The 19,528-nt window shown below is 38.2% G+C and overlaps 1 protein-coding gene and 1 pseudogene across 17 annotated transcripts in view; one reads left to right on the forward strand and one right to left on the reverse strand.

Moving 5' to 3' along the window:
• The window catches only part of DNM2 (dynamin 2), a 190,766-nt gene that overhangs the window by 156,445 nt on the left and 14,793 nt on the right, over positions 1–19,528 (reverse strand). The gene's annotated exons all lie outside the window — the stretch shown is intronic.
• On the forward strand, positions 301–2,256 carry LOC120319625 (annotated as a pseudogene).

Below are 19,528 nucleotides of genomic sequence, written 5' to 3' on the forward strand. Positions count from 1 at the left end.
GGTTAGACTGGTAACACGCTCCATGAGCAGAGTGCAAAAACAGCTGGTCTTATAAGCAGGTTTACGAACCTCCAGCATTCCATTCTGACGACGTCAGCAGTTAGCCGACGAAAGCTACGTTTATTAAACAGTTATTTTTATATTATCCCGGTGTTCGACTATTTTTCTCAACATATATGTTTGTGTGTGTGTGTGTGTGTGTGTGTTAAATTTGGATTGCTAACAAAGAGTTAAAGGGAAGCTGGTATAGCTATTTCAAGCTCCTTAGCTCTCATCAGCCAGATACACCCTTCTGAAATTCGAACCTGGGCTGCTTGCACGTTAGGCAGCTGTGTTGATCTCTAGGCCACAGGCTCTTTCTCACTTTGTCACCTGTATCAGGGAGGGAAGAGACCAGGGGAGGAGATATGTCTGGAGTGTTTTTTCGATGCACCCTGTCAGCCCAAATATGGGAAGAAATCTTATGCCTGTATCACCCCAATCTAGGGCTATCCTCAGGCAGCAATCGCTACTGCGACATTATTTTAATGTTAAATTTTTTTAGATTGCTAACAAAAAGTTAAAGGGAGATTGGTACAGCTATTTCAAGGTAGTTAGCTCTCATCAGCCAGCCATAGCCTTCTGAGATTTGAACCTGGGCTACTTGTATGTTAGGCAGCTGTGTTGACCTCTAGGCCACAAGCTCTTTCTCACTTTGTCACCTGTATCAGGGAGGGAATAGACCAGGGGAAGAGCTATGTCTGGAGTGTTTTTTCAATGCACCCTATCGGCCCAAATATGGGGAGAAATCTTATGCCTGTATCAGCCCAATCTAGGGCTATCCTCAGGCAGCTGTCACTACTGCAACATCATTTTTATGTTAAATTTTTTTGGGATTGCTAACAAAGAGTTAAAGGGAGACTGGTATAGCTATTTCAAGCTAGTTAGCTCTCATCAGCCAGCCATACCCTTCTGAGATTCGAACCTGGGCTGCTTCCCTCCCTGATACAGCTGACAAAGTGAGAATCATAGACCTGTTTTTGCACCAATGCTTCCTAAATTCTTCTCCTCAATTCTACCATCCTGCTGAAATACTAACTGGGAGGGGGTTCAATTGATAATTCTAGCTCCCATTAGGCCAGTATTTTATAGTAATCTTCTTGATGCAGTAACAAAATTGACAATAAAGTATTTCAATTATGCTGACATCAAGTAATAATTGTTGCCAATGTCTCCATCCATCCAGGGCCATAACTTGGCACAATTGCCAAAATTCAACAAAGGCCACCTTGTCAGAGTTTTCACTTGTTATTCCAGGTGTGAGTCCAAGAGGCTCACCAGATTTCATAGCCTCTCCACAATATTATCCAGAGCCAAAATTGAATTAGATGTTTCAATGAAACAAAATGTTTATCAACAAACAGCAGTTCCACCTTAGTTTGGTTTAAACTGACTTGTTTATCCAATCCCTGATAACTACCAGACATTAGTTTGTTGTTGTTCTTCTACAACTATTGACTGGAGCCACCTATGTAGGTAGGAGTGAATAATTAAGTTGCCTCTAATTTCAAATCTCATAAGCAATCCACAATGTCACAATATCAAATGCTGCTAAGAAGGACACAGGATAAGTTCTCTGTCCTGCTGGATGTCAAGCACTTTTCACCAGAAGAGATACATGTGAAGGTGGTAGGTGACTACATTGAAGTACACGCCAAACATGAGGAATGTCTGGACGAACACGGCTACATCTCCTGTTGAGTTCCACCATCGCTATACGGTCCCCAAGGGGGTCGATCCAGCATCTATCACTTCCGCCTTGTCTCCAGAGGGGGTGCTCTCCATCACTGCCCCCACTAAAATCCCTGCATTGGAACGGAGCATTCCCAACACTCACCAAGAGAAGCCAGCTGTTACTGGGAAATAAGAGAGAAGCAGCCTGCCCCAGAATGTTTCATATTCCCTCCCCATTAGATATCAGCATTGTGAGCTTGGACTCCCCTCGCTTGTAGGTATAAGGTTGTTCACTCTTAAGCCTTTAAGGTAGTGGCGTTCCTTTCCTATCCTGCTAAGTGCTGCTGGGATGCTGACAGCAAAGACACCGTTGTCGTAAAATTTCAGCCCATTTACTGGAGAAGAGAGCCATTTTCTTCCTCTGACTAGAAACATCTTTCTTCCTTTGCAGGCTTACTCTGTACCACTCTTCGTGTTGAAATGACTTCCTTGTATAAATGCCCATTTGCAATAAAGTGCTTTTTGCTTACGAAAAAAAAAAAAGGACACACTTGCTCTATGTAAGTCCCAAAGTTAATCTATTAGAGTCATAAATACCATTTTTAATCCACAATCAAGTTGGAATCTTGAAAACAATCCAAATAATACATTTCTTTTAAGATCCTCTGTAGCTGATTTCTCACCAATTTCTCAATAACATTCCCTAAAATGCTAATGCTGAAGAATGGGTAGAAGTTATCCAATATGGTCAGATCAAAAGATGGTTTCTTTAAGATCCTTACTTTTATTACAGCAGCATTTCACCCTGACTGATTACCTCCAGATTCAATCAACTGTGCTCCATGATTACCAAAAGAAGTTAGGATAAGGTTTCAGATGGCAGAATTCATTCTACGTAGGTCTCTAACCACTTTCTCAAATTCTCTAAGTTCAAAAAAATCTTAGTTGATGAGACAAAATTCTCAAGTGCATTATTAAATAATACATTTGTGAGTATCTGGCTATGAATGCAAAAATTAAAAAGTACCATCAGGAATTTGTTCTCAACAAATCATGCCAGATTAATCTCACTAGCTTAGTAGATCAAAATGCCATAGTTATCATATATCTTGAATAATCTCTGATATTAACATTAATAAAATGGTAAAAATGTAGATTAGACAATATTATTGTTATATAATAAGCTGAATGGTCTTAATAGATAGCTGTTCAGTCCTTGCTTGAACACTCTAGATGGGTTACTGCCATCTCTCATAGTGGTTCTACAGGAGAACTGCTCTTACATTTAGGAAGCTTTTCCTAATATACAGCAAACCTCCTTCATGGTCTTGCTGTCTGTTTACTTTCCAGAAGGCTGAAGATGAGACAAAAGTTTAAGTTCTTCTATATTTGATCCTAATCAATAAGTGAAGAGTTAACAGCACTGGGAAGCTTGTGAGAAAATGATATCATCATCTTCAGGTACACGCATACTAAATTCCAAATTTTCAACAAGCTTAGAATTGCCCATGAACAGAAATCCATGGGTAAAAGGGTACACAGGAAGGAAGGCAAGGTTACTCAACTTCTATTGCAGTCTTCTCCTGAAAAGGAAATTATGTTCAAATGGACCTAGCAGAATTAAATGCAAGAAGAAAGTGGCAAACCAAAGTAAAAACATAGGTAGGCAGCATCTGGATACTATGAATACATTTAAGTCTCCAAGAGAAGATCACTAACTTACAGGAGTACTGAAAGAGAGATTAGTTTTACTGACCAAGGGAATATGTGATGGACATGATTTACTGTGACTTCAACAAAGCATTAAAATATAACCATGAAATCCCAGTAGAAAAGATGACAACTAAACTAGATAACTACCATTAGATAGATGCAGAGCTGGCTCACTAATGCACCCAGTGAGTGTACATTAATGGCTCCTCATCAAGTTGGAAGGAAATGTAAAGTAACATACTACAGGGTCTCTGTTTGGGCCCTGTACTATTTAAATTCAACAAAATAAATGACTTGAATTGAATATTACCAAATACGTTATCAAATCTGCAGTTGACACAAAGATAGGGAACAGCAAACAGTTTATGGACCAGCAGAAAGATTTAGGAAGATCTTGATAAGCCAGATCAGCAAGTTAATCAGTTAACGGTCTAAATTCCCCTCAGAAAAGAAAGAAAATCTTTTACTACTTAAAGCAACATAATAATGATGTTATCTGCCTACAGGAAACTCATATTTTACTTAAAGATCAAAAATATTTAGTTAACGCCCGTCTGGGAACTCATTTTGTATCTTCAGCTCCTGGGAAAAAGGGGGGAGTGGTTATTTATGTGAAGCAAAATTTACCAGCTTGTCTGGTATAATCAGATCCCCAAGGAAGATATGTAATGATTGAACTTGGTTTATATGGTAAGAAAATACTTATAGTGGGACTTTATGCACCAAATCAGCAACAGGAACAATTTTATAGATTGTTACATCAAAAAATAACTTTGCTGGATTATAGATCCGTGATATTAATGGGTGATTGGAATGGTGTCCTAGATATACAAAGGGACAAGAAAGGCTCTTCTCCTCTTTTTAAACAGGCAAAACTACCTAAAGCCTTTTTTGACATGAAAGAGGACTGGGAACTAAGGGACTATTGGCGGGAATGTAATCAAGAGGAGAGAGACTTTACCTTCTTTTCAGATAGACACCAATCCTTTTCAAGAATTGATTTCTTTTTGATTACAACAGATTTATATAATAGAGTAAAGAATGTAAAGATTTTTCCTAGATCGCTGACGGATCATAGTCCAGTTTGGATGGAGCTGACTCAAGAAAAAGAGGAGAGAAGATCCTGGAGGGTGAATGAGAATTTATTTAGACAAGAAAAGAATGTTCAAAAGTTAAAGGAGTGTTTAAAGGATTATTTTGCTCTGAATATGTATAAGGGGACTTCAATGTCAATGGTATGGGATGCAGGTAAAGCATTTATGCGTGGGATTTTGATAAAAATGAATAACGTTCATAGGCAAAAGCAGACTCAGAAACGTAAAGAATTGGAAGATGAGATCAAACTAAAAGAAAAGTTTTTGATTTTAAATCCTTCAGATGAAAGGATTAAAGAATCTATAAAGTTGCTAAGAACACAATTTAACATGTTGATGGCGGATCAATCCGCAACCAATTTATTGTTTATGAAACAAAATACATTTTGTAATGCTAATAAACCAGGGAGATGGTTGGCTTATCAATTAAGAAAGAAACAGAGACAGAGAATAATAGATAAAATAAACTATAAGGGTAAACTAGTGTATCAGAAGGAATTGATTAAGAAATCTTTTTTAGATTACTATCAAAAATTATATAAATCTACTAATGTGCAAATTTTAGATATAAATAAATATTTAAGTGAGGCCAACTTTCCCAAACTGACAGAGGACCAGAAACATGAAATTAATGGTTTAATTACTAATGAGGAAATTGCGATAGCAATCAAACAATTGAAACCAGGGAAAGCACCGGGCACGGATGGGTCGACATCTGTTTATTACAAAGCTCTAATGGAAGAGATGATTCAACCATTAGGTGATCTTTTTAATAATATTTTACAGGGCTCAGAGATTCCTCCTTCATGGCGTAGTGCTTTTATATCCTTGATCCCAAAATAGGATCAAGATCTTACTTTACCAAAGAATTATAGACCTATATCTCTTTTAAATGTTGACTATAAGATATTTGCAAAAATTTTAGCAAATAGGCTTATGAGGGTTGTGCATCATCTTGTGCATAAGGATCAATCTGGGTTTATAACTGGTAGGTACATGAAAAATAATGCTAGACAAATTATTAATTTATTAGAATATCTAGATAAGAATAATCAAGTTTCTGCAGGGCTGATATTTTTAGATGCTGAAAAAGCTTTTGATCAATTGAATTGGCATTTTATGTTAAGAGTAATTGAAGAGATGAATCTTGGTGAAAAGATATTACAAGCTCTTACGGCAATATACCAAAAACAAACGGCACAACTTATTGTTAATGGAGGTTTGTCAAAGGTTTTTACAATAGAGAAAGGTACTAGGCAGGGATGTCCATTATCACCATTGCTGTTTGTTTTAACATTGGAAATATTGTTGATTAAAATTCGAGAGTCGCAGGAAATAAAAGGAATAGAAGTTAACAAAAAAGAATATAAGTTAAGAGCTTTTGCAGATGACTTGGTGGTTACTTTGTCGCAACCTACTTATTCTGTAGTAAAGTTATTACAGTTGACTTATCATTATGGTTTGGTTTCGGGTTTTAAGATTACTGTTAATAAGACTAAAATCCTACCTAAAAATATGACTATTCGGGAGAAGCAGATTTTGGTTAATTTGACGGGTTTTGAAATTGTTAATAAGATAAAATATTTGGGGGTGATTTTATCTGTTTCTAATGCAAAATTGTTTAAGAATAATTATGAAAGGTTGTGGGTTAGAGTACAGAAAGACTTGAGGAATTGGGAGAAGTTGCAATTATCTCTCATGGGAAGAATTGCAGTGATAAAAATGAATGTTCTACCCAAGTTTCTTTTTTTGTTTCAAATGTTACCGATTTTGAAGAATGAGATTAATTTAAGTGAATGGCAGAAAGGTATTAACAAATTTATCTGGGCAGGGAAAAAACCAAGGGTAAAGTTTAAAATCATGCAAGACTCCTGTGAGAGAGGTGGACTCAAGGTACCGAATTTGAAATTATATTATGATGCGGTGGTTTTAACATTAATTAGTGATTGGGTAAATTTAACAAATTTGGAGATACTCCATTTGGAGGGATGGGATTTACTTTTTGGTTGGCATGCCTATTTAATATTTAATAAAAAAGTGGACCAGGCTTTTAAATTTCATATTATAAGAATCTCTTTACTTAGGGTTTGGAGAAAATATTATAAAAGTGATTTTAAAATACCATTATGGGCTATACCTTGGCATGCGATAGAGGGGATAAAAAGAGGTGTCAAAATGGATACGATGTCTTATACACAGTTACTTAGATGGGATGGACAAAACTGGCAGTTAAAACTATTGGAAGAGCTAGCACATGAAAATATTATTTATTCTTGGTTTCAATATAGGCAATTAGTAGACAGATGGAAGATGGATCGTAAGGTGGGTTTCCTCAGAGAAAATGAAAATCTTATTAAGCAAGTGAAGGATCAAAGACAAACTCATATTAAGAGAATTTATGGGGTTCTAGTGGAATTGGATTCAGAAACAGAATTAATTAAGGATTGTATGATTAAATGGGCGCAGAATTTTGGTGAACCAGTTCTACTGGATACCTGGGAAACTATCTGGGTGAGAAATGTTAAATTTACACAAGCACAGAATTTAAGGGAGAATTTTTATAAAATGTTTTATAGATGGCACCTTGATCCACAAAAAATGTCTTTTATGTACCCTGACCTACAGCCTAAATGTTGGAGATGTGGTTGTTTGGATGCCACCTATTATCATATCTGGTGGTCGTGCAGAAATATAAAAGCTTTTTGGATTAAGATATGGTGGAATATTCAGAGAATTTTTAGAAGGAGGGTAAAATTTCACAATTATTTTTATTAGGTATAGTTACTGATTGTGATACAAAGGAGGTTATATTGATGTTGAACTTGATCACAGCCGCAAGGCTGTTAGTAGGACAATATTGGAAGAAGGAATCTTTGCCTTCTTTGCAGGAATGGTTTCTTAAAGTGTCTTATTTGGCGGAAATGGCAAAGATTTCGGCTTTCTTAAAAGAACAATCGCAAGAGAAATTTCTTGCTGTTTGGGATAAATGGATAAAGTTTATACAATTTAAATTGGATATAAAAAAATATCATTTAGCTTTTTTATAACTTTTATTTTTATATATACACATATATTTTAGTGTTGTATTCTTTTTTTTCATATAATTTTTTTATTTTTTTTTAATTAAACCTATATTCTGCTCTGGGAAGCTCCAGGGGGGGAGGGAGTGGGGGTTTTGGGGAGGGTTGGGGAAGGGTTGTTTTGTTTTGTTTTGCTTTGTTTTGTTTTTGTATTGTATTGTATTGTGTTTTTTTGTCTTTTTGTAAAAATTTATAAAAAAATTTAATAATAAAAAAAAAAGCCAGATCAGCAAGTAGATACTAATTAGATGCATTTCCAAATACCTGTGTTTCCCCGAAAATAAGACCAGGTCTTATATTTTTTTTGCCTCCAAAACAGGCACCAGGTCTTATTTTCGGGGGATGTCTTACCTTAGGACTGCCGCGGCCAGGCCTCCCATACCCCGATATCTGCCTCACCTCGCTGGCCCACTTCTTCTGCAGCTGCTCACACATCGCTCCCGGCCTCCATTTTGCTGGCAGACACCTTCAGGAAAGATTTCTGCAGTCGAAAAACAAGCTCCGGACTGACGTGCGTGGTGCCCCCTGGCTTCCATTTTGCCATCAGAGGCCATCAATCTCGGCTGCAGAGGCCTTTCCTGAAGGCCTCTGATGTCGAAACAGAAGCCGGGGGTGACGCGTGCGAGCAATGGTGAATGGCCGCAGAAAAAGCAAGCTGGCGAGGCAGGTGTCGGGATATGGGAGGCCTGGCTGCAGCTGTCCTAAGGATAAGTGGGTGCGGGAAGTGTGGGGCAACTCCACCCCCCATCCCTGCCCTAGCTTGATTTTTACCCATGCGCTTCGCCCCACCTCATGCAACCAGGTGCAATGGAGTGGGCGGAATCTTAAGTAGGGCTTATTTTGGGGTAAGGCTTATATTGGACACACATGTAAAAATCAAGGTAGGGTTTATTTTCAGGGTAGGTCTTATTTTCGAGGAAACACGGTACAAAATCTTACACAGATAAAATGAAAAGTACAAATATAGAATGAGAGAAGATTGTTCTGGGTAGCAATAATTTGAAAAAAAACTGGATAAAAGATGGAAGGAGAGGTACCTAAAGCAGAATACCAACAGCCTGAATCTGCAAGGAGGGAGTCACCTGTCTTTACACAAAAGGAAAAAACAACCCAACCTATCAAAAGCAGCACCAAGAGAGATAGAGCAGGTATACAAGTCAAAATAAGAAGGAATTAGTATGAGAATACCTATTTACCCTGAATGAGTATAAATCACCTGGACCAGATGGTTTACATCCCCGGGTTTTGAAGGAGCGGGCAGACGTAATTTCGGAGCCACTTAATGCAAAGTTCATGCAGACAGAGAAAATATGAGAGGACTGGAAAAGAGCTGATGCAGTTCCAATCTACAAAAAGGGAAAAAAATAGATCCAGGAAAGTATAGGCCAATCAGCTTGACATCAATACTTGGTAAAGTCCTGGAAAAGATAATCAAGCGGAGGATTTGTGAGTACCTGGAAACAAACAAGATAATTACTAGAAGCCAGCATGGGTTTGTTAAAAACAGGTGATGCCAGACAATCCTCATTGCCTTTTTTGACAAATTAATTAAATTAGTTGATCGGCAAAATTCTGCAAACATAGTATACTTAGACTTCAGCAAGGCATTTGACAAAGTAGAAAACAACTTACTTCTTGGTGAGATAGAACAATATGGGTTAGATAATACCACCACTAGATGGATTCAAAATTGGCTGACCAACTGCATTCAGAGGGTAGTTCTCAATGGAACTACATCTACATGGAGGGAAACATACACTGGGGTACCTCAAGGTTTGGTCTTAGACCCCGTACTCTTCTTCATCTTCATAAATAATCTAGATGAGGGGATAGAAGAGGTTCTTATCAAATTTGCAAAGACACTACATTGGGGAAAATAGCTAATACTTTAGAAGATGGGCTCAACATCCAGAAGAGCCTTGACAGACTTGAGCATTGGGCCCTATCCAACAAAATGCAATTCAGTAATGAGAAAAATAAAGTCCTGCATTTAGGCAGAAAAACTAAATGCATAGGTATAATATAGTGGTACTTGGCTCACCAGTAATAACTGTAAATCCTACTGGACCACACTTAAGTATAATCCAGCAGTGTGCTGCAACTGCCAAAAAAGCCAATGCAGTCCTAGGCTGCATCAACAGAGGGATAGTATCACAGTCACAAGAAATGTCAGTACTGTTTTATACTGCCTTGGTAAGACTACATTTCGAATACTGTGTCCAGTTTTGCTCACCATGATACAAAAAGATGTTGAGATTCTAGAAAGAATGCAGAAAAGAACAACAAGGATGATTAAGGAATAGAGGCTAAAAATTGCAGGAACTGCGTATGTCCAGTCTAGCGAAGAGGACTAGAGTCAACATGATAGCAGTCTTCCAATATCTGAGAGGTTGTCACAGATAAGAAATCAACATATTCTTAAAAGCACCTGAGGACATAAGAAATTAAGGGGAAGGAAAAAGAGAGGGGAAAAAGAAAATGTGAGGTACAAGGGGAAAAAAGAAAGAAAAGGTGTTGACTTCCAACTCTTTTTAGCACATTATAAGATAAAAACACTCCAGCCTCAACTTTTTGCTTTTATACATTAGTATATAACTAGCCATTTTTATAATGACAGATCTATCTAATTGATGAAACCAAAGTCAAAATTTCATTTTTTTCATCAGAAGCACAAAATCGAGAAGTGATATCCAACTGAAAAACGTACTTAAATATATTCTCCTCTTTGAATAAATGATTAATTTAACCATTCCTGCTTTATGTTCCTTGCTATGGAAATAGTTTGTATTTCTATTTGCACCTAATAATCTTTTTGAACTATCACCATTTTTATTAACAAGGTTCACTGTGTTCTTTCAGATTCTTTGATCTTACAGAGAAAAATACTTTTCTTTTTTCACCTTTTTAAAATGCTAAACTTTTCTTTAAACACATTTCTAAAATCAAAAATTTCTAATACATCTTTTTCTTTAACTTCTTAATATACAGGCTTTGAACTTCAGTATTAAATTTAGATCCTTCCCTGCAAACTACCCTTACAGAATATATTTTTTTCTTTTATAAGCATCCTTTTAAAAAAAAATTCCTTTAATTATTACATTTTCTTTTAACTTTCTTTTAATACAGATACTCTCAAACGCATTTTCAATAACATTTTGCACACTTTAGGAATTACTTAAACATTATATATGTAAAACAGCTACATTTTCAAATGTATACTGCATCCACTTCTGATCACCACGATACAAGATGCTGGAAAGTTTGCAGAAAAGAACAACAAAGATGAAAAAGGGTTTGGAGGCTAAATCATATTAATAAACGGTTGAGAGCGCTAGTTACATCTAGCCCAGTGATGGCGAACCTTTTAGAGACCGAGTGCCCAAAAACTGGCCCACCCCCTGGCCCACCCCCTGACCCACCCCTGCTCTGCCCTCCGCTCTACCCCCTGCTCCGCCCGCCCACAGGGCCACTCACCACAAATTGCCCAGGCAGCCTTGCAGCGCCATGGCGGCCACGTCCTCCGCCTGCACCCTGCAGCATCATCTCCACGTCATGGGGCGAGAGGGCAGAGTCTTGCCCCTGCTGCCCGGCTGCCATGTGTTTGGCTGTGATGCTCCACGTGGGTCACGCCTGGGGGAGCCTCTGCTCCGGGCAGGCTGCTGGTGAGCAGGGGGTTGCAGGGTGAGGCGGGGCTGGGGCAACGACACGCATGCCCACAGAGAGGGCTCTAAGTGCCACCTCTGGCACACGTGCCATAGGTTCGCCACCACTGATCTAGCTTATCAAAGAGAAAGATTAGGGTGGATATGATAGCTGTCTTTCAGCATTTGAGGTATTGTCACAAAGAAGACTTGACTTATTGACTTATTCTCTAGGGCACCAGAGAGAACGGCAAGATGTAATGGGTAAAAATTTGTCCAAGAGAAGTACAACCTAGAAGTAAGGAGAAATTTTCTGACAGTGAGAGCAATCAATCAATGGAATATAGCTTGCCTTCTAGGGTTGTAGATACTCCATCAGTCAAGGTTTTCAAAAATACAATAGACTGGATAACCATTTGACTTAAATGATATAAAATTCCTGCCTTGAGCAGGGGGTTGGACAAAGACCTCCAAGGTCACTTCCAACCCTATGATTCTATGGATGTTTGAGCAGATCACAAACTAAACATGAGCCAACAATGTGATGCAACTATAAAAAAAGCAAATGCAGTTATAGGCTGCGTTTTCAGAAGTACAATGTCAAGATGAGTAGAAATCACTATATCTTCTCTGAATCTAGAATTTTGCTACTTTTGGCATTAAATTATACAGAATACAGGTGGTTGAGATATGACTGTAACGGATCCTGCCCATTATGATCATTTGTTGCACCAGCCATTAATGACCCCCCCCTTCCATCTCTGCTCTCCCCAATGAAATGTAAGATGAATTTGCGTGTTGTTAAGTGGAGCATGGGATCCCTCATAGGTGGGTGAGGCCATTGAAGGTCTAGTACAGGCTCAGGCCTGCCTGTCATGGCCCTCACAAGCCTCCATCCCCTAGATGCTTCATGCTTCCCACCTCTTCGGTCCCAAAAGGCCTTTTCTCACTCCCATTGGCCTTCTAGGACTTAGACCTGATTCCTATCCCACTAGGCCAAACAACCTTCTCACTTATTTTTTGAAGAGCTCCGAGGTCTTCCAGAGTGCTGGAATGAATTCCTTTTTTGCATGACTACATGGCAGTTTCAAAAGCGGCCATTTTCTCCTGCCCACAAAATGGCAGCTGCATTCAGGTCACCGCCACACATCCCAGGGACAGACTGCTTCATTTTGCTGCCTTAATAAGCTCTGAATAGTGAGCTCCTGCAGCACTATGGAGACCTCTCTAAGGCAGCAAAATGAAGCTATTTCTCTTGTGGCTGCCATTGTGCCCAACCCACAAATGTCTTTAACAGAAATAATGTTTTACTAGAATATTTGCTTTAATTTGTTTAATGTTACATGAAGTTAACTATGAAGTTAATTAGTCACGATTCTGTTAGTATATGAGAGACAGGATAGTACTCCACATACACAAAATATAAAGTAATAAAGGTGAGAGAAAAATCTATAGACAATACCATTTATGTACAGAAAATACATAAAATTGTATTTTTAAAAATACATTTCTCTGATCCTGAAAAGAAAAAGAAAATACAGCAATTCTACACTGCACATAAGCAACTTTTAAATAGAATTATGATACAAGCTGTGACAGGGCCATTATTCTAGCACAACAGGGATCAGTAGTTTGTAATGACAACTATGGCTAACTTTGGGGAAAAAATACTATGCATCCCCCAAACTTTTGGGCACTAGGGACCGGTTCCATGCAGAGAGGTTTTTCCGTGGAGGTGTAATTTCACATGCTGCCTGCATCCGACAGATGGGACTTTGCTTGTTTGCATGACCCAGTTCTGACATGCAACGGCGCGGTGCTGGTCCATGGACTGTGGGTTGGGGACCCCTGCTATAGGTAGTCCTGGGCTTATGACTATAATTAAGCTAAATTATGGTCATAATTCAAGTTGATTAAGTGGGTCATCACATGACCACACCCATTTAAAGACCTTTTGTAGTAATTAAGAAATGCCATGGTAGTTAAGCAAACCAATTGTACCCAATGGGCATTTTTTGCAGGAAACCAGAAGTGAATATGTTAGAGAATTTTAATTTCTCTGTTGGTGAAAAAATAAATCAGAAGCTCTCACAGTTGACTGCATTTAGCTGATTCAAATAAATTTCTTTATATTCATATCAAAATATTTACAATACCATACATTCTTCTTTACAGCAACATAGCTCAATGAAGACTTCTTACAGAGAGATACAGAGACAAACCTGAGACTGAAAATTCAGCTCCTAACTCAATACCCTTTTGCACAGACTCAGTTGACTGAGTTACCACATGACTCTTCATGCTCATGAATATTCCAACACTCCATCAGACCTATTGACTTAATACATTCTCCATAGTGAACACCACCCAATGGTTTAGTCATCATGTCTGCCAAATTATCCTCAGAAGAACAATGATGTAAACTAATCAATTTTCCTTTTACAGCTTCCCTGACATTACAATACTTAACGTCCACATGTTTACTTCTGTTCTTCACCCTGTCACTAGTTGCCATTTTTATACAGGCAGCATTGTCTTCAAATACCTTTACAGATTCTTTTACATTAATATTTAAATCTTGCAACAACTGTACATACCATGTTACTTCAAAACACAATTCAGATAAAGCAATAAACTCTGCTTCCGCTGTTAAAATAGCAACAGTTGCTTGTTTTCTGGACTTCCATCCAATCAGAGTCCCTCCAAACAATATTATAATCCCAGAATTTGATTTCCTTGTGTTTATGTCATTTGCATAGTCACTATCGACATAACACTTTAATTTCAATTCCTCAGTAATCTGTTTTTGAAGACCCAAATTTATAGTTCCCTTTAAATATCTGAGAACCCTTTTTACACCCATCCAATGTAACTTTGTAGGTGCAGCAGTAAAACGACTCAAAATACTTACTGCGCAAACTATGTCTGGTCTGGACCACTGTGATAGATATAACAAACTCCCTATTGATGAGTGATATATCTCTTGATCACAGGTTTCACTTTTGCCCACACTTAAACTATGATAAAAATCCGTACTCATGGGTGTGGGAGCAGTATTGCAATCTTTCATATTATATTTTTCCAATAACTGCTCAATTTTTTTCCTTTGACTGAGAATATAACCACCTTTTTCATTTTTCTGTATCTCTACACCGAGATAATTTTTTATTTCTCCCAAATTCTTTAATTCGAATTTCTTTCCTAATTTATTAGCAAATTCCTTAACTTGTGATACATCCTTTGCGATGAAGCAAAGATCATCCACAAATGATAATAGACAATTCCCTCCTTGTAACTGTCCAGTATATATACAATTATCGGCTTTGTAACTTTTAAATCCAAGACCCTTTAAAGCAGTATCTAAACAGATATTCCAGTTTCTGGCTGACTGCTTCAGCCCATAAATAGCCTTGTTTAATTTATACACCATGTCAGGTTTTGCAATTTCATATCCTGGTGCTTGGATCATATAAATTTCTTCCTCTAACTCAGCATTGAGGAATGCAGTTGTGATATCAAAGTGCCAGGTTTTATGCTTATATGCCGCTGCCAACACTAATCTTATACTTTCACTTTTCACAGTTGGCGCAAATACTTCATCGTAGTGCACATTCTTTAATTGTGAAAAAACTTGTGCCACTAACCTGGCCTTATACTGTACATCATTATTTGGCAATACCTTTTTCTTATATACCCACTTACAACCCACAGCTTTGGTTCCCTGTGGCAAAATCACTGATTTAAATACTTCATGGTTTCCCATAGATTTCATCTCGTTATCCATGGCCTCCTTCCATCTTTCTTGTTCAGCTTTTGGTAATGCCAACACCTCTTTATAACTTCTTGGCTCATACCACACATTGCAAACCTTTACCTTGCTGGCAGAATACCTGTCAGGCGGAATTCTTTTATTACATCGCTCTGACTTACGTGGTATTAACTACTCCTGTGTCTCAAGTCTATCTGGCTTCATGTCTTGTTCAGCCACTCCTCCCTGAACATTGACATCTTCAATAATCATTTTTCCATCATTAGATGAGTTATTGTCATTAAATAGATCACCATCATTAAGTGAGACATACCCAGAATTTGCATTAATTCTGTCCCAATTTTGTTCTGCAAAATTAGAAGACCTTGAAATTACAATTCTTTTACTTCCATCGCTAAAGCGATATCCCTTTGACCCTGGCTCATAACCCACAAACCTGAGCTTTCTTGCCTTTTGCTGTCCCTTTCTTCTGATTGCCTTCGGAATATGTACCCATGCAGTACTTCCAAAAATTCTCAAATGTGCCAGTGATGGCTTTCTCCCATATAGAATGGCATATGGAGTATTATTAATGGAGGAACTCCACAGCCTGTTAACTATATAATTGGCAGTCAATATGGCTTCTCCCCAATATGACCTGCTCATACCAGAATCCTCTAATAATGAATCTTTCATTGTGTGCAAAACATCATTCCTTCTTTCAGCTACACCGTTCTCTGCTGCTGTGTAAGGATTTGTACGTCTGTGTCTTATCCCCAACTTCCCCAACCATTGTTGGAATTTAGTTGACATAAATTCAGTACCTCTGTCAGTTTGCAACTGACACACTTGTTGTCTGTACATTCTCTCTACAAAACTTACCCCACTGTCTGAATTGTTGTAGCACCTCTGTCTTTCCTCTAAGCAAGTAGCAAAATGAATACCTGCTATAATCATCAACAATTACCAGTGCATATTTTGCTCCTCCTAAACTGGCTTGCATAGGTCCCACCAGATCTGCATGAACCAGCTCTAGAGCTCTTTTTGTTTGTCTTGTGCTATATTTACTAACTAGGAATGCCTTTGACTTCGATGCTTTGCATACTGCACAGTCCAAATATGTTTTGCATCCCTTCAAATTTAGCCCTTCTGCAAACTCCTACATTTGCTGCAAAACTTCAAAGCTTGCATGGCCAAGTCTTCTATGTAGAAGATGAAAACACAAATCATGCTCTGCAACATTCTTAAATATATGGAACATTGAACCTTTTGTCCCTGCAATACATATAGATTATCTTCCTTTATGCCTTCTGCACAAATATTCCCATTCCTTTTGATGAGACACTTCCCATTTACAAAAATGATCTCAAAACCTTGTTTGTCTAAATTAGGCATACTTAACAAATTATGTTCCATCTCAGGTACACAAAGCACATTGGTAAACTTTGATTCCAAATATGGAATTTTTACATCGCCTCTTTCAATGACTTTTGCTTTCTGGCCATTTGCCAAAGCTACAGCTTCTTGTGCTACTGGAACAAACCTCCAAAATAATTCAGAGTCATTAACAATTGTTTGACTGGCCCCACTATCTATTAGCCACTTGTCTCTGTTGTTGCTATAGCAAACTTTTGCAACACCAAAATGTTCCTTTTGCAAATCAGTCTTTTTTGCTTGCACAAATGTTCGCTGCAAATTGTTCCTCTGCAAACAGTTCCTTTTCAGTTGTGTGTTTGCACCACAAATGTAGCAATTCTTTTCTTGCTGAGCTCTCTGTTGCAAAATCTCTCTTTGATGCAACTTGGTCCCATCTGCTTGTTTCTTCTCCGGAGACTGCAGTCTGGACCCCCTCCTCAGGAATTTCACCTCCTCGTGGCTGTTCCTAAAATGTTGCTTTTCTTCTTCATTAAGCAAACATGCCTTTAAAGCCTCAAAATTTAAGTCTTGCTCTTCTTTACACTCAAATATCGCAGAAACTGTGTCCCAGGTTTTATCTAAACTGTTCAACACCAATAAAATCTTCTGGGACTCAGGGAATTTAATCCAACATTGTTCTAAGTCCAAAAATAAACTTTGCATTTTATTTAAATGTTGTTCCACAGATTCGCCTGGTTGCAAACAGGCCCTGTAAAGTTTTCTTGACAATTGCACTATATTGCATGCAGAAACATTCACGTGCACAGCTCTCAACTTCAACCAAATCTCCTTTGCAGTCTTTAAATTTGCAACATTTAGAAATTGTTCATCATGTAAATTCAAGATGAGATAAGCCATTGCTTGATCATGAATTTTCTGATCAGCAGTTGCAATCACTTGTGGTGGATTTTCTATGATATACCACAGCTCTTTAGCTTTCAGCAAACACAATGTAATTTTTCTGGCCCAAACAAGGCACAGAGCTTTCTTTAAATTCCATTGCAGCCATTCTGCTAATTCTGCCTTGTTCTTATACTTTCTAAACCAGTGGTTCTCAACCTGTGGGTCGGGACCCCATTTGGGGTCGAATGACCATTTCACGGGGGTCGCCAAACCACGCTGTCCGCCATATTTTCCCTTTTCCCTAGCTGTCCTACTCCCTCTTATTGATGGCCACACCCACTTGGGGGTCACCACAACATGGGGAATTGTATTATGGGGTCACGGTATTAGAAAGGTTGAGAACCACTGTTCTAAACACAGGCAATTTCTTCCAGCTTTAAATTACAATGCAGTCCTTAATAAGCTCTGGGCCCATAACCTGTTAGAGAATTTTAATTTCTCTGTTGGTGAAAAAATAAATCAAAAGCTCTCACAGTTGACTGCATTTAGCTGATTCAAATAAATTTCTTTATATTCATATCAAAATATTTACAATACCATACATTCTTCTTTACAGCAACATAGCTCAATGAAGACTTCTTACAGAGAGATACAGAGACAAACCTGAGACTGAAAATTCAGCTCCTAACTCAATACCCTTTTGCACAGACTCAGTAGCACTTTCTTCATATTGGCTGACTGAGTTACCACATGACCCTTCCTGCTCAAGAATATTCCAACAGAATGCCAGTTTTCAGCTAAAAATGTCTTGGCTAATGGTCATATGACCATGGGAAGCTGCAAAATGTGATTGGCTGCCAAACATCCAAAATGCAATCCTGCAAAAGCGGGAGGGGACAGCCATTGGAACCGAAACCAGGTCCATCAGAACTTCAACTGTCCTAAGTAGAGGACTATTTGTACACAAGTACAGGTTAATAAGATTTTTAAATCATTATTCTAAGATTGAAGCACCATCTGCATATAAAAGGAAGTAATGTCTTCTCTACACATGCAACTTTCTTGAAGGGTCTTCTGTTTAGGAAGTAATAGAAATAATTCATAAATTAGTCACTACAGTTTCTGCAAGCGGCAAAGTACTAAAAAAAGTGGGACCATAAAGAACGTTAATATACCAGGAGATATTTTGCAAAAGAGAAACTTTAAAACGTCCACATGAAATTTTCATAATTTCAATTTTCATAAATTATTCATACAATGAGCTGCACAATTGCCGATGAACATATAACATGACGAGGCCAAAATTTCCAAGAAACGATGAAGTGGCATTTTCTGAACAAGATAAGGATGGAAGGAGCAAGAAGAGGCTTCATGGTATCCGAAGCAGAACGTCCAGATTCAGCCAGTTTCGTTCCATACAGTATAAACCTTGTGAACTCTCAAGCTTCCTTCATTATACATTCAAGATGGAGTGTTTAATATTCATGTTATATATATGTAGGGGTGTAGGTCTATACATATGTTGTATATAGTATGTATATGTTGTATATAGTATGCTTAGGTATGTATCATGTGTTCAGTTTGAGAGTGGGTAACTAAATTTCATTTTTGATGTTTGTCGTTGTGCCCACAGTAAAAAATAACAATAGGACTTCCGGCTGTGACGTCATCGTGGAGCGGGTGAAGAAACAGAGCTCTGTTTCTAAATCCCGAAAAATCTTCGCTAAGAGCCCAGCAAGGGCTTTGACGATCCCGGAGAGATTGGTAAATTAAAGAGGAAGCTTTAATTTACCAAGAGAAGCCGGGTGGAAAGCAAACACCCGAGCAGAAAGGAGCAGCACTTTTAAAATTGGCGAAGAAGAAGCCGGTCTTTAAGGTTGGCCTGGAGCGATGGCGTCGGTCTGAGAGGGAGTGAAAAGTAGAATTTACAGCTTCGTAATGGAGACAAGGAAAATGCCTGAAGGAGGTGAGAACATTTGGCTAGAGAAGACGCAAAAAAAGCAAAGCTATAAGGAGAGAAACACAGCGGCAACTGTGGAATTGGAATAGAGTGGAGAAGGGAGCAATAGAGCAGAATGAGAGCAGCGTGAAGAAGCAGAGAGCCCACAGTAAAGTTTAAACGTGAGAGACTGGAATTTAAGAACTGCAAAAAGTAGAGACTGAAACTAGAGAAAGGACTGGAGAAAAGACGGTTGGAGGCAATAAAAGGTGATTAAGAAGGACTTTGAAAAATTAACATAAGGATTAAAAGGTGAAGTGAGACAACAGAGAAATTTAATA

Source organism: Crotalus tigris, unplaced genomic scaffold, assembly GCF_016545835.1.
Source record: "Crotalus tigris isolate CLP2741 ecotype Arizona unplaced genomic scaffold, ASM1654583v1 scf7180000020899.430614, whole genome shotgun sequence".
Classification (NCBI taxonomy): Eukaryota; Metazoa; Chordata; class Lepidosauria; order Squamata; family Viperidae; genus Crotalus; species Crotalus tigris.